Genomic DNA, 16,413 nt, shown 5'->3' on the forward strand with positions numbered 1-16,413 from the left:
ATTTCTGTATCCTTTGCGTGACAACCTAACTACATAGTGGAAGTCAAGATGTCCTGATGTCATGTGTTGGTTCTTGGAGCGGAAGGTGAGCAAAGCATTGTCAAGGTATGGAAATGTTTTGTCTTACAAATGTGCTGGATGGAAGGAGTCTGTTGTTATTTCTGAGCTGGAAAGAAATGTAGGCGGTTACTGTCTATTGCCAGAGAAAAATGACAGATGGAAGGGTGAGTTTTAAAATAGACTGTTCCTAGGGGCGCCTGGGTGGCTCAGTTGGTTAAGCGTCCGACTCCAGCTCAGGTCATGATCTCACGGTTCATGGGTTCAAGCCCTACATGGGGCTCTGTGCTGACAGCTCAGAGCCCGGAGCCTGCTTCGGATTCTGTGTCTCCCTCTTTCTCTGCCCCTTCCCTGCAATCTGACCAGCCCAAGAGGAAAGAGCTAAAGATGGGGACATTCGTCCTCATCAACAGAATAACCAGAGCACGATTATGAGGCTCCCAGTTGATAACCTCCACCAACTCAGCTTTTTAATCTCTTTTAAATATGACTAGACAATTAGGATTTCCAGACATCTGAGGAGAGCTTCTAACATGATAGACGCAGAATCAACCAACTAGCTAAACACAAAAAAACAACTTGGAGGAAAGAGACTATATAAGGAGAAGAAAGCAAAACGAAGCAGAACAAAAACAATTACTAAATTCCTTAAAGAGATAGCAGACAACATTATGTCTATGAAACAGGAACGGGATGTTATAAAACATGAAGATTCAGGGAGCCACAAAAGAGTTCTTGGAAATTAAAAAAAAAAAAAGATAGTTGATATTAACAAATAAATAGAAGGGTTGGAAGACTTCCCAGAAAGTAAAGCAAAAGGACAAAGAGAAAAAATAGAAAAGTTGAGAAATTAGAGATCCAGTATAGGAGATGCAACATCTGAATAATTTCTCAAATAATAATAATGCCCTCTCTTCTCAGAGAGAAAGCAAATGAGACAGAGAAAGCATCATCAGTGACATAATTCAAGCAATCCCCCCAACCTGTATGATATGAGTTTCCAGATTTAAAGACTCATGGAGTGTCCAGCACAATGGATAAAATAGGTCACATCAAGGCATAGAAACCTATGAACAAAGAAGAGTCTATAGTTTCCAGAGGCAAGAAATTGGTCTCATGCAAAGGAACAGAAATCAAAATGGGTTTGGATTTCTCAACAACAGCCCTGGAAGCTAGAAGATAGTGAAGCAATACCTTCCAAATGCTGAAGGCTTAATAACTTCCAATCAAGAATTCTATACCCAGCTACACTACCAATTGAGTATAAGGTAGAAAAGGGGCACTTTTAGATATCCAAGATCCAAGACAAGTAAAACAAACAAACAAACAAACAAACAAACAAACAAACAAACAAATAATTCCAAACATCAAACTCCCATACTTTTTTTTTAAGATTTTGTTATTTTTGGGGGTGACTGGGTGGCTCAGTCGGTTAAGCCTCTGACTTTGGCTCAGATCACGATCTTGGGGTTTGTGAGTTCGAGCCCCACATCAGGCACTGTGCTGACAGCTCAGAGCCTGGAATCTGCTTCAGATTCTGTGTCTCCCCCTCTCTCTGCCCCTCCCCTGCTCATGTTCTATCTCTGTCTCTCTCAAAACTAAACATTAAAAAAAATTGTTTTAATTAAAAAGTGCATAAATCAGATGAATCAATACAGGTTTGTGGGCTGAACTTAATAACCTTAAGAAAAAAAAATACAGAGTTACAAACAAAATCAGGTGTGAAAAATGACTATTATTTAGAACGAAGAAAGAAATACCCACAAACTACAAACTTGAGAAAAAATGGGAACAAGATCCGGCAAAATATGGTATCTTTATTATTAACTCATCGGTACAGCTCAATACCATCTGTTCCTTCAAATGATTTTGCTTCCTTGATGTGTGTGCAATTTCTTCAGGACCTGCCAGACTTCATGACAAGATACATCAGATGAGCTAAGATGCCATCTTGATTTATTGGGTTGAATTCACATAGAAATACTCACTGCTCATAGAAACCCTACACTGCTGTGCCCTACGAATACAGGAATTCTTACAAATTATGTTTGTGTGACTTCTGTTAAATACAGAGAAGAAAGTAGTATGGTACACTTATAATTGTAAGTGCTGCCGTAATCCATGTCTTTCTGACCGAAAGAAAAACTTTTAGTTTTTTGATAAGATGATAAGAACTGAATATTCTGCTTAAAATTGTGGTTTTGGGAATTGGAAGAGTGTTCTGCAGAGGGGTTTCTGGCTGTGTCCGTGTCAAACTTGGCTCCTCCTGCACCATCCACGTACTGCTGGTTGGGCACCTTAGGACAAGTGAGTAATAGGACACCACCTCTGACCTTACCCCTTCTGGTCACCTCACCCCTTGAGTCAGCCAAGTGGGTGGGCATATTCCTGGAAGCCCCTGCTGCATGAGAGTAAGTCATGACTTAACTGTATGGGGAAGTGACTGTGAATTAGTTACGTGCCTTTCATCAAACCCCAGTTAAATGTATCTCCAGTTCAACTTTTCCTTACCGAGATCCCAAAATGTCCACAGCTACTCAGCGCCGCATTGCCTAAGGGGAAGCGTGATGAAGGGGACGTGGGCGAGAACTTTTTCTGCGGTTGACATATGTGCCTTTGCAAATTGTTCAGGAAAAACATATGGCCGGGCGAGTACATACATGCCCTTGGAAGGGGCTGCACAGTGACCTTCGAGCTTTCTAAGCTCCTGTGGTATATTAACCAACGGACACAGAAAACACAAGATCCAGCTGGCGGGAGAGGCAAGAAATTCCCAGGCAGATGTGCACCAGGCTTACGGAGCTCAGAGTTGAGTCTAGCCTGAGTCAGGCTGTTAAACGTATGACCAAGGATGGTGGGGGTCCCTCTCAAGGGAATAGACGGACAGGGTGAAGTCAAATGGCGTGTTACTTTTATGGATGAGATCCTCAAATAATGATGGTGGTTGGCCACTGGGGCACCTGGGTGGCTCAGTTGGTTAAGGGTCCGACTTCGGCTCAGGTCGTGATCTCACGGTTCGTGAGTTTGAGCCCCGCGTCGGGCTCTCCGCTGTCCGCTGTCAGCACAGAGCCTGCTTCCAATCCTCTGTCTCCCTTTCTCTGCTCCACCCTCAAAAATAAATACATATTTTTAAAACCGGTGTTTGCCCGAGATACATACCCCTCGTAGCTCAGCATACCCGTGCTTTCTAGATGCACCTAAGCCACATACAGCTGCACAGTGAGAGACAAGGAGCCAGCACCATGGAGTGGCACACCAGCCCAGGACACTGACCTGGATTTTTGACACGAGAGAGGAATAAAGTTCTCTTTCTTTTTCTTAAAAAATTATTTATTTATTTTTTAAATTTACATCCAGGTTAGTTAGCATATCGTGCAACAATGATTTCAGGAGTAGATTCCTTAGTGCCCTTTACCCACTTAGCCCATCCCCCCCTCCCACAACCCCTCCAGCAACCCTCTGTTTGTTCTCCGTATTTAAGAGTCTCTTATGTTTTGTCCCCCTCCCTGTCTTCATATTACTTTTGCTTCCCTTCCCTTGTGTTCATCTATTCTGTGTCTTAAAGTCCTCATATGAGTGAAGTCATATGATATTTGTCTTTCTCTGACTGACTAATTTCACTTAGCATAATACCCTCCGTTCCATCCACGTAGATGCAAACAGCAAGATTTCATTCTTTTTGATCGCCGAGTAATACTCCATTGTATATGTATCCCACATCTTCTTTATCCATTCATCCATCGATGGACATGTGGGCTCTTTCCATACTTTGGCTACTGTTGATGGTGCTGCTATAAACATGGGGGTGCATGTGTCCCTTTGAAACAGCACACCTGTATCCCGTGGATAAATGCCTAGTAGTGCTATTGCGGAGTCATAGGCTAATTTTTAATTTTTTGAGGAACCTCCATACAGTTTTCTGGAGTGGCTGCGCCAGCTTGAATTCCCACCAACAATGCAAAAGGGATCCTCTTTCTCCACATCCTCGCCAACATCTCGTTGTTGCCTGAGTTGCTGATGTTAGCCATTCTGACAGGTGGGAGGTGGTATCTCACTGTGGCTTTGATTTGTATTTGCCCGATGATGAGTGATATTGAGCATTTTCTCATGTGTTGGTTGGCCATCTGGATGTCTTCTTTGGAGAAGTGTCTATTCATGTCTTTTGGCCATTTCTTCACTGCCTTATTTGTTTTTTGGGTGTTGACTTTGATAAGTTCTTTATAGAGTTTGGATACTAACCCTTATTCTGACATGTCGTTTGCAAATATCTTCTCCCATTCTGTCGGTTGCCTTTTAGTTTTGCTGATTGTTTCCTTCGCTGTGCAGAAGCTTTTTATTTTGGTCCCAGTAGTGCATTTTTGCTTTTGTTTCCCTTGCCTCCGGAGACGTGTTGAGTAAGAAATCGCTGCAGGCAAGATCAAAGAGGTTTTTGCCTGCTTTCTCCTCGAGGATTTTGATGGCTTCCTGTCTTCCATTGAGGTCTTTCATCCATTTTGAATTTATTTTTGTGTCTGGTGTAAGAAAGTGGTCCAGGTTCATTCTTCTGCGTGTCTCCGTCCAGTTTTCCCAGCACCACTTGCTGAAGAGACTGTGTTTATTCCACTGGACCTTCTTTCCTGCTTTGTGAAAGATTAGTTGGCCATACGTTTGTGGGTCCATTTCTGGGTTCTCTATTCTGTTGCATGGATCTGAGTGTCTGTTTTTGTGCCAATACCATACTGTCTTGATGATGACAGCTTTGTAGTATAGCTTGAAGTCCGGGATTGTGATGCCTCCTGCTTTGGTTTTCTTTTTCAAGATTGCTTTGGCTCTTCGGGGTCTTTTCTGGTTCCAGACGCATTTTGGGATTGTTTGCTCTAGCTCTGTGAAGAATGCTGGTGTTATTTTGATAGGGATTGCGAACTTCTCTTCCTAAAGCTTCTGTGACCTTGGGCTTCCGGTCTCTTGTAACCGAACCTCGTCCTGAGGCAGGCATCACAGATTTTTCTGGTGCTCTGGCATGTTTAAGGGAGAGCAGACCCAAGTGATTCACTCCAAAAAGGAACCTGACCTAAATGGGTGAAGTTCAATATCCCCGAGACTACCAGTGTGGATTCTCCAGTCGGACGGGTTCAGATACGGCCCTGCCAGTTACCAGCATGTGCAAGTCTATATGTGCCTCAGTTTCCTCATCCATACACTGGGGCTAGGAGAGGGCACCCTCCTAGGGCGTTGTAAAGATTCGTGAGATACAGCGTGTGATGCATCTAGCCCGGAGGTTGCCTTCGCCACGGGAGTCGCCAGGACAGAGGTATCTGCTTGGCGGGAGTGGAAGCCATGGAGGTGGAAGAGAATGCTCTGGAAAGAGAGGTCTGGAGACAGACATCTTCACGGTCTCTTTCAAGCGTGAAAGTGTCAGCTCCCCCAAGGGAGGGGGCGGTCTCGGCTTTATTGATCTGGATGTGCCTGGTGCCCAAAAGAGTGCTTGGCATCTAGCCGGCCTTCAGCAAATAGCCGGGGAGATGAATGGACTCGTCAAGCCGGCCAGTGCGCGGATTGCCCCGCCGACGCAGCCGGCCGAGCCTGGAGAGCTCCTGGAGACCGGGACCCCGAGAGGGTGAATGCACAGTTCATTTGAAAAAGGGGCGGGGCCCCCGGCTTCCAGAATGAGGCCACTGTGGCTCCCGCCAGGTGTCTGGCAGCCTTGTGGGATTGACCAGTGTCTGGTGAGCCAGGACTTTATCTGCTCTGAACACAGGGTGGGAGGAACATCCGTCTGAATCAGGCAGGCCGTTTCTCTGAGACTTTGCTTTCCAGGCCACGAAGCACGTTCACAAAAGTGGAGATTCTTTCGGGGCACCAGTGGCCCTTAGTGTCACTGCGATACCGACTACTGTTTCCGGGGAGAAAACCGTCCAGGCCCAGTTTGGGGCAGAAGACCCTTTGTGAGTCTTGAGACAGAGGAGGTCGCTGTGGTCTTGGGATGAGATGGGGGGTTGGGGTTGGGGTTGGGGGGGCGGGGGTGGGGCATGACTTAGCCGGCCAAGTAATTTGCCTCAGGGTAACCACGTGGTACAATTGCAGTCCTGGGATGAGTAAGGCAAAGAAGGAAGATCTTGCCGGAGCAGGTCGGCTGCTGGGGACGGAAGGGGGGCTGGGTGATCTCGGGTCTGCGTGACTCAGGCACGGGCCAGCTCTTCGATGCTCACCCCAGAGTTCCCCGAAGCCCAGGGATACATAATTCTGTCACCTCCCCAGCCAAGCCGCCTAGAAGGTCGAGGTAAACGACAGGTGGCAAAAAGAGAGGAAGGTGGACCCGAGACGGTGCTCTCTTCTCCGCCCTTCTCAAAGCTTGTGAAAGTGGGTCCCTGTAAGTCACTTGCCCTGCAGGGCGAAGAAAGGCACCCTGCCCTTCCTCGGAGAGCACCGCCCTCGGATATGACCCATACCCACGTCGAGCCCGTGCCTGCCGGCCTTGCTTCTTTCTTTTCTACGTTTCCGCTTGGAGTTTCAGACGGGAAGGGCCTCTCTAATGCTTTCAGGAACCTTCTTGCCCTTGGAGAGGGAATTGAGTCATGTACTCATTGAGCCGGAACCCTTGGAGCACATCTGGTTGTCCCCTCCTGCTGGATAGAGTCTCAAGAGAGGGGATGTGACACAAGTCAAGTCACCCAGCAAGTGACCTTCAGAGCAGAAGCCAGATGTCTATCCAGGAGCACATGAGTCCTGCCCTCTGTCCCATCAGCATGCTGTCACCTTCCCCTGACACTCAGCCCTTTGCCTTGGCTTCCACCCCCACTGCTCTGGCCTTTCTCCCCAGAAGGGCCAAAGCCCCTCCTCTTGGTGCTCCCAGGTCTGAGGACAGGGAGATGGCTTTAGAAGGAGGTGGGGGTGGGGAAGGGTTGTGGGCTGAGGCTCTGAGGGTCCCGCTGCCTCATCCACGACCCCCCAGCGAGGTCACACGATGCCTCCAGGCTTCTCTGCCATAAAGTTACCATCTTTCCCCTTTCCCTGCTCCGTTCCTTGAAAGCAAGTCACTAAGTCCACGATATGTCTTTTAAAGTCTTGGTATGTCACGATATGTCTTTTAAGTCAACAGTTCCCCCCATCTTTCTTGGTTTTTTTCTCAAAAGTTATTTCTGAAGAAACCCAGTCTTCGTCCAGTGGTATTTCTCAGGTCGTAACATGTTCCTTTGCTTTTTTTTTTTTTTTTTTTTTTTTTTAAATTTTTTTTTTCAACGTTTATTTATTTTTGGGACAGAGAGAGACAGAGCATGAACGGGGGAGGGGCAGAGAGAGAGGGAGACACAGAATCGGAAGCTGGCTCCAGGCTCTGAGCCATCAGCCCAGAGCCTGACGCGGGGCTCGAACTCACGGACCGCGAGATCGTGACCTGGCTGAAGTCGGACGCTTAACCGACTGCGCCACCCAGGCGCCCCTCCTTTGCTTTTTTGATAGTTGCTGGAAGTGGATATTTGGATCGAGGGGCCTGATTCTTGGCTGGTTTTCTCAGCAGGACCGCCTCACGGGTGGGGATGGGGACTTCGGTCAGGAGATACCGGTTGTCTCCTTTTTGTGACGTGAGAGGCCAGTGTGTTACCTCCGTTCTAACGCCTTCTGATTCTCAGGACTTCCCTTATCCAGGCAAAGGTATTTCCTAAACGAAGACAGCTCACTTCCCGCCCCCCATCACACATAGTAGATTCCAGCAAATCAAAGACACCCCCCGTGGCTATGGCACCTTGCTTCTTACCACTTGGAACTTCTCCACTGTCAGTACGATACCAGGGTCGAGTGAGCGTTTTTCTTTTTCACTAACCCAGAGGATTATTTGCACACTTCTCTTATTTATTTATTTATTTATTTATTTATTTATTTATTTATTATTTTAAACAATATTTTTTAGGTTTGTTAATTTATTTGGAGAGAGCGGGCCCGTGCCAGTGAGCGAGTGGGGGGGGGGGCAGAGAGAGAGAGAGAAAGAGAGAGAGAATCCCAAGCAGGCTTTGCAGGTGCAGGTGCCGAGCCCGTCCGTTTGCACACTTCTTAGTGACCACACAGGCTAATCTTAATTCTGTTTCTTCTAGGTACATTTCGTAAGACCCACAGCACTTGGTTGTAGCTTTGCAAGAACCTGGGGAATCGTAAGGGCAAGTATTTGCGACTCCACTGTTTAATTTGTGCCCCACTGCCCTATTGCCATGCCTTTCTGTGCCTACACCAGCTTTTTGCGTCCATACTGAATCATGTTGCTATCTTTTGGATGTTATTAAAAAATTTTTTTTCTTATTTATTTTTGAGAGAGAGAGAGAGCAAGCAGGGGAGGGGCAGAGAGAGAGGGAGACACAGAATCCGAAGCAGGCTCCAGGCTCTGAGCCGTCAGCACAGAGCCTGACGCGGGGCTCGAACTCACCAACCGTGAGATCATAACCTCCCCCAAATTGGATGGTTAACCGACTGGGCCACCCAGGCGCTCTAGATGTTATTTTAAATGGTAAGTAAACTCTAACCAACCATGCCTGTCATTCATTCAAAGGTGACACACACAACATGAACAGTTATGGCCAAATGTATGGTCACGGGCATGCCAAGGCCGCCATTGGTGGGCAACGGGATGCCCCCCTCCCCCCCCCCCCCGTTTCAGAGATACTAGAAATTTTCAAAATATGTGTCTTTTTTTTTTTTTTAATTTTTTTTTTCAACGTTTATTTATTTTTGGGACAGAGAGAGACAGAGCATGAACGGGGGAGGGGCAGAGAGAGAGGGAGACACAGAATCGGAAACAGGCTCCAGGCTCCGAGCCATCAGCCCAGAGCCCGACGAGGGGCTCGAACTCACGGACCGCGAGATGGTGACCTGGCTGAAGTCGGACGCTTAACCGACTGCGCCACCCAGGCGCCCCCAGGAGTCCTGATTTTAAAACATTCTTGTTTCCAGAGTGTCTCCGAACGGATTTGGGGATCAGAAGGCGTGCTCATGGTAGTTCAACCCTCTGGTTCCTTTTCCTGCATAGACTTCTGATGGCTCAGCCAGGAGATGTGCCTGAACCACAAAAGATCCACACTAGGGGCGCCTGGGTGGCTCACTCAGTTGAGTGTCCGACTTCGGCTCAGGTTATGATCTCGCGGTTCGTGAGTTCGAGCCCCACATCAGGCTCTCTGCTCTCAGCGCAGAGCCTGCTTCAGATCCTCTGTCCCCCTCTCTTTGTCCTTCCCCTACTCACTGTCTCTCTCCCTTTCTCAAAATTAATAAAATCTTAAAAAAAAATCCACACCAGAGTGTGTGATTTCCAGTTATATGCAAGCAGCCCTATCATTTCTTTTCCTTCCCACAGGGCAGATAATCGTCTCCCTGGATTCCTTCCTTCCTGCCTTCTTTCTTATTATTAATAGATGTTATGTTTTAGAACAGTTTTAGGTTTACAGAAAAATTGAGCAGATAGTACCGAGAAGTCCCCCTGGGTGCCCCCCTCAGAAGTCCCCCCGCCCCGCCTCGGTTTCCCTTGTTAATATCTTATGTGACTCTGTTACATTTCTCACAATCAAGGAGCCAACATTAGCATATTATTGTTAACTAATGTCCATATTCGGAGTTCCTTAGTTTTTTTTTTTTTTAATTTTTTTTTTCAACGTTTATTTATTTTTGGGACAGAGAGAGACAGAGCATGAACGGGGGAGGGGCAGAGAGAGAGGGAGACACAGAATCGGAAACAGGCTCCAGGCTCCGAGCCATCAGCCCAGAGCCCGACGCGGGGCTCGAACTCACGGACCGCGAGATCGTGACCTGGCTGAAGTCGGACGCTTAACCGACTGCACCACCCAGGCGCCCCATGGAGTTCCTTAGTTTTTAACCTAATATCCCGTTTCTGTTCCAGGATCCCGTTCGGGACACCACATCACAGTTCTTATGTCTCCTCAGACTCCTCTTGGCTGTGTAATTTTGTTTACTTTCTTTTATTTAAAGTTTTACTTATCTTGAAGAGAGTGGGGAAGGGGCAGAGAGAGAGAGGGAGAGAGAATCCCAAGGAGGTTCCCAGCTGTCAGTGCAGAGCCTGATGTGGGGTTCGATCCCACGAACCATGAGATCATGACCTGAGCCGAAATCAAGAGTCAGACGCTTTGAGCCACCCAGGTGCCCTACTTTCCTTGTTTTTGATGACCTTCATGGTTTTGGGAGTACTGGTCAGTTGTACAGTAAGGTGCCCCTCTCTTGGGATTCCTCCGATTTCCCCCCGCCCCCTCGGGATTAGACCGGCTTTGTGAGTTTGGGGCAGGAAGATCACCGAGGACATTTTCATCACATCTTGTCAAGGGTCTAAATGACCCACATGACTTAGCACTGTTAATATTCATCATGAGTGCCTGGCTGAGGTGGCATTCGTCAGGTTTCCCTCCCTGCCTCCACCCTTCCCATGTAATGCTCTTTGGAACTGAGTCACTGTGCTCAGACCACACTTAGTGAATGGGGAGTTGTGTTCCCTCTCATTTAGGGTGGAGCTTGGATTTCTTTTTCAGTGTCAGCCTCCTGTGTTTCCCTCCATCTTTTCTTCCTTCCCTCGCCCTCCTTAAGTCTTTTTTCTGATGTCTCTCTTCCAACATACGTTTGGGTTTTTTTTTCCTCTTTAGATATAAGTACTCCCAGGTTTTAGGCTCAGTGCCCGTATGCTCCTCTTTTCCTTAAAGCTGTATTTTTTCTGAGTTGACCCTGTAGAACGTCCCTTCTCTGGGATGCTCTGGCGGAAAGGGTTCTACGGACCAGCGCGTGCAGAAACTAGCTCATTCTTTACCCCTCCGTAGAGACTCATGGTGCGGGAGCACGTTAAAGGCTCTGACAAGTCCTGCAATAAGGAGGCCCGTTTAACTCAAGGGTTTCCCAAATGTATTTTGCCTTGAAGCCTTTTTACCATATTCCATTGATTCAGAGACGCACATGTTTTTTCCCCCCACGTGTTAACCATTTCTGAAACTGAGCTACATCTTACAGCTGATTGGGCAAGAAAACAGTATGTTTTTTTCTTTCTTGGAAGTTCCTGCCGTCACGGCATCAGATACTTCGATGGTATTTGAGATTTGAGGAGAGGCAGTGTTCACGGCACATCTGTGGGTCCTTCTTCAGAACCAGTAAAAAGTGGAAACCGTGTTAAGAAACTGAGACTGCCCGGTGGTCAGACCCCACCTCTCCCTAGTGGGAGGCCCCGCCTCCTTGGCTTCCGGCGTTCCTCAGTTTAATACCGAGCCCAGATTCACAGAGCACGTTGCCCGGCCCGCCCTACTTTCCACAGTGACCGAAACGAACATTCCTTTCTGTAACGAGAGAATGCTAAAGATGATGGCCAGCTTTGCAGGGTCAATCTATACACATGGAACATGTCCACAGGATGATGGTATTTAAGGGATTTCACGAGGTTTGTATTCATTCTTTCTTTCCAGACCTTTCCAAATTCACTCTAGTCCCTTCAACCATGTGCCTTATGGGCTATTAAATAAAAACTAATAAGCTAATGGTTCTTTTGAGGTACGGTTCGTATACCATAGGGTATGAGACATGATTCACATAAATGTAATTTAAAATGGGCGGCCCTTTGCAATGTCCTTTTGAAATGTACAAGGCCGTGGTCTCTTGTTTGTTCGTTTTCTATTTTCACGATGTGGTGCGTCAGTTACCACCATCTAATTCCTGAACATTTTCATCCCTCTGCGGGCTGCTGTGGTTTTTATTTCCAGGGCTGTTGTCCACATTTCGCAAACAATAACATAAACGTGAAGGATCCGAGGCCAGTTCCAAGGAAAGTGCGTGTGCGGGGGGTGGGGAGAAAAAGAAGTGGCAAAAACAGCAGAGTGTGTGGGAAGAAAACGCAGACAATCCTCACAACCCCCAAAGTGGAGTGGGGGAGATGGGGGGATCAGTGGCAGCTGGGAGCGTTTATCTGATCGGGCCTTCTGGGGTTTCATGGGGTGTGCCATCTTGGAAGTGATTAAGCCAGTCTTAGGTGAGGAGGGTCTCTAGGCCAAGGGAGGTTCTGCTGCTTCTGGGCCGGAGTCTCTGCTGTCCGGGAAGCCCCCAGGAAGGACCGGCAGGGGAGGCTTGGTGAGATGAGCCTGAGTCCTAGGGTCAGGCAGGCCTGGGTCTGAGTCCCAATTCCACCAACGCCCTGCTGTGTGGCCCTGGACAAGTTATTTTACAGCTCTGAGCTTCAGCTTCCTTATATATAAAGTGCTCGTCGCAATGTCTGTTTTTCGGCGTTATGGTGAGCATTTGAGAGAATAATTATCGGGTAGACCGAGAGAATAATTATCGGGTAGGCCGGTGGACACAAGGCCTGGCGGCCTAATAATCGTCCATGGAGGAGCCCCAGAAAGGGGAATGAGAGGCTGGAACAGGCGACATAGGCAGCACTTGGGGACACGAGGGGCTTTAGCCCAGATGAGAGCAGGTTTGGGGCATGTGAGGATTGGTTTGAATGTCTGAAGGTGTCTGTTTTCTTGAGGTGAGGCTGGAATTCTTGTTTGTACCTCTACCGAGCAGAGCTCCGGGCTTGGTTTGGATATAGTAGGAAGGAGGCTTTTAGTTTGGTTCAAGAAAGAGCTGTCTGTCAAGAGGGGTAGCCAAGAATGGAGGGGGCATCTCCCAAGGACATGAAAAGTCTGCAACAGACACCCGAGGGCACGCTGGATGCTTCTGACTCTGAACTGCAGAGACTCAGGAACGCGACGGCCAGTTGGGGCAACTCTGGAGCAAGCTGGGAAATACGCCACGTTTCCTCACTCTGGGTTCTCACCGTGGGCCCACTGGACCCCCCCACCGGACTTGACCTCAGCCAGAAAGTGAAGGGAGAAAGCAAGAAACGGATTCTCCTGCAGCCAGCCCAGCCCAGCCCCTTGAATGGAAGAGGCTGTCAAAATGGCAGCCAAAAGAGTCAAAAACAGTGGCTTTCGGGCCCCAGGAGAATGGGTCCCCTCCCATGGAGGAGTCCATGGACTCTGTCCGTGCTCCCCCCTCAGTTCCCACCTCCTCCCCCTAAGATTCCGGACGGCTGCTTTATAATTCATTGCCTCACGTGTTCTGTCTAACTGAATTGCTGCTCTGTTGCCAAAGATTAATCCCGACAGATAAGAAAAAAGGACATCTGGAGAATATTGACTCTGTCACTTCTTATCTTCCCTCTCGGGGCCTTAGCATTTTCAGTGGCTTTGTTCCAAAGCTTTGTTAGGTTGTTGGAGAGGCTCCTTTTAGTAGGTGAGCTAATGGGGGTCTGGTGTTGAGCTCTCCCCAAGGCTGGATGCTGGCAGGGCCTGGTCACCTGTAGCTGTGTCTGAGGGACAGGGCTGGTCCTGGAGGCCCAGGTCCCAGGAAATGTCCCCGCCTGTCTGAGCTGCTAAGAGCTAGAAAGACATCCTGAGAGGCAGTTGGCCTTTAAAGAATGTAACTTTAGGGGTATCTGGGCGGCTCAGTCGGTTAAGCATCCGACTTTGGCTCAGGTCATGATCTCACGGATCACAAGTTTGAGCCCCGTGTCGGGCTCTGTGCTGACAGCTCCGAGCCTGGAGCCCGCTTTGGATTCTGTGTCTCCTTCTCTCTCTGCCCCTCCCCTGCTCGTGCTCTGTCTCTCTCTGTTTCTCAAAAATGACTAAATGTTCAAAAAAAATTAAAGACTATAACGTTAACAAGCTCATCCTAAATGAAACATCACTGAAGCTTCGCCAGGATCTTTCTGGTTGTTCAGAAGATGGCCAGTGTCTCTTTTTCTCACTCCCTTCCCTCCCTATACGCCCCCTTTCTCTCCCCATCCCTGTCCCTCTCTTTGTCTCCTTCTGACTCTTTTTGGCTATCATTTCTAAGGGCTCTGCATGTGGACCTGTTGATGGGGCTTGGGCAGGGGTGAGGGGTGATGGGGTGGGGGTGGGGTCTCAGCCACAGGGCAGCCCCCGGCGGGGGGGACCCAGGAAGCATTTGGGGGAAACTGGCTTTGCTTTGTCCAACTACACCTGTGTTATTTCCCAGGGGAGCCCTTCAGCGAGCACATTTCTCCACGTGGAAAATAAAGCGATGACCTGGGGAACAAGTGTCCACGCTTCTCGTGATTGTCGGCCGTGACCACGTAGCACTTCGCTGCCTGCCCAGTCCCGAGCTCCACATTTAAAAAAATATGTGTGGTGTGTGTCTGGTTGCATTTTATTTTTATGCAAACCGTAGCATACTGTTCACCTGCTCTGTCCCTCGGGGGTTTTTTCCTTTCCTTCTTTCAGTGTTAACAAAATTCTCCATTATCTTTCCACGTCTGCACAGAGGAAGCAACATCAATCATGTGTAATGACTTGTGCACCAAGTGCACTTTCTGCTCTGGGGCGCTGCCGCCATCTGGCCCCAAGCCTGCAGACTGTGACACTTGTGTCCCCAGGCTGCCATGTGTGAGTCGGAGGGGGCCGGAAGTGGGTGGCAACTCGAAGGTGGCAATCCAGGAGAGCTTGAAGAAGGTGCGGTCTACAAAGGTGTGGTCGCAGCAAAGGGACCCGCTAGGGAGTATGCTGTGGCCAGGGCCAGCACCCTCTCCTCTGCTCATCTTATCAGGTCACTAGGGCCCTTGGGACTTGCCCAAGGTCATGCAGCGGGAGGCGAAGCCATCGGGAGACTAGGTTTCCTGACTTCCCATCAGTGGTTTGCTTTGAGTATCAAAAAAACGAAATAAGACAAAACCACCCTTGGTTATTTAAATTCCATTCATGAGTCGAAGGAAAGAGTTTTTGAATTAATCTTTTCCATAATCAAGACCAATTAGTGGACTCTCCTATTGTGAATTTCCATAATTTCTCTATTTACCCAACTTCCAAATCGCTTTGTAAGCCGCAACTTGTAAATGTATTCATAGAAAATGGTTTTAAGAGCAAAAATTTGGTATCAGTTTAAGGGCCCCAAATTGTCAAGTAAATGAGGATTTGTCTCCCCAGCGGGGAATTGTGCATTTCTTAAACGAGGTATTGACGAAGAGTTTGCAATAAATGGAAAATGCTTAGCTATAACGCTTAAGGAAAATTGTGATCTCCCATTTATCTAGCGTATCACCACAATTAAATGTGAATTCACACAGGCGGGAGAACAAGCACAAAACCCTGAAACTTACATAAAGAAAAATAAACACGGGAAAAGAATACGCCAACGTGTTACTTTAGAAGGGGGGGGGATGGTTGATTTTTATTCGCTCTATACTTTCATAACAATAACGGCGTCGGCTATGACAATCATAATTCAAAATAAAGTCTCTGTGACCATCTGACAAAGGGATGTATATCCAGAGCCGAGAAGATACCCACAACTTCCGATCGGTCATTTCTCTTCCGGGAATCTGGTCCGAGGAAGTCCCTTTTGCTTTCGGAAAAAGTTCTAGGCAGGACGTTCGCTGCGGGTAGAAACTGGCAAACACCCGAATTGCCAAACGGGGGCGGAACCACCTTACCGACCGTGTGGTTCAGCCGCTCGATGCCGCCGTGTATTCATTAAGAAAGAAAACTACGACAAGAGCGTGTACCACAGCTTTGAATGGAAGGCTCAGGGTTCACGCCGAAATGGAAAGTAGGACTACAACAGGTTTTTAAAAAACGCTGTAGGTTTTGGGAAAAATAGACAAAGATGAGCAGAACGGGCTCGCACAGCGGGGAGGTGGGAGTGTGGGTGATTGCTTTTCTTGATTTTCCAACATTTTCTGTAATGTGCGTATCTTGCTTTTATAACTTCAAAAGCCATGCGAACTAGCTGTTCGTGTGGGAAGCTGGTTCTAAACCACCTACCTCCTAAAGCCACAGTCCCCAGGGAAGGCTGGAACGTTGGAGGGGGAGCGAGAGGGGAAGTGTTCGTCCACGAAAGCCTGACGACATCTGAGCAGCTAACCGCGCGGCGGATTCTGGATTCTGCACCGAGTAGGTAAAGAGAAATTGCCGGGCCCTGCAGGGGTCAAGGTGGGGAATGGAGAGGTAAGGAGTGTAGCCAGAGCACACGGTTAAAATCAGCCAGTAGATGAGTTCCCGGGGACAAACGTCAAATCCCTCCTACCCGCCAGGGAGAGGAGGGCTGCGGGTGTAGACGCCTGAGGACAGCATCCAGGCAGCCAGAAAAGGGAGGTGCCCAGGATAGGACCCCAGAGACCTGGGTTCTGGGGCTCACGCCGCCAACCTTAACCAAGGGGCTCTGAGGCTCCTTCCGGCTCCCAGTGCCTGTGATCTGTGCTGCCCTTTGCGCTTGAAATTCTCCTCCTCATCTCCCAACCCAAGTGCCTCCGCCTCCGTGAAGCCTCCCTTTGCTGCCCTGCCTGGGCTCTGTGATGTCCACAGCTCGGAGCTTGAAACGGGTTCGGACCTGACGTGTTCCACCTGAAACCGAGCAGCA

The sequence above is a fragment of the Prionailurus viverrinus genome, chromosome A2, assembly GCF_022837055.1.
Source record: "Prionailurus viverrinus isolate Anna chromosome A2, UM_Priviv_1.0, whole genome shotgun sequence".
In the NCBI taxonomy this organism is placed as follows: Eukaryota; Metazoa; Chordata; class Mammalia; order Carnivora; family Felidae; genus Prionailurus; species Prionailurus viverrinus.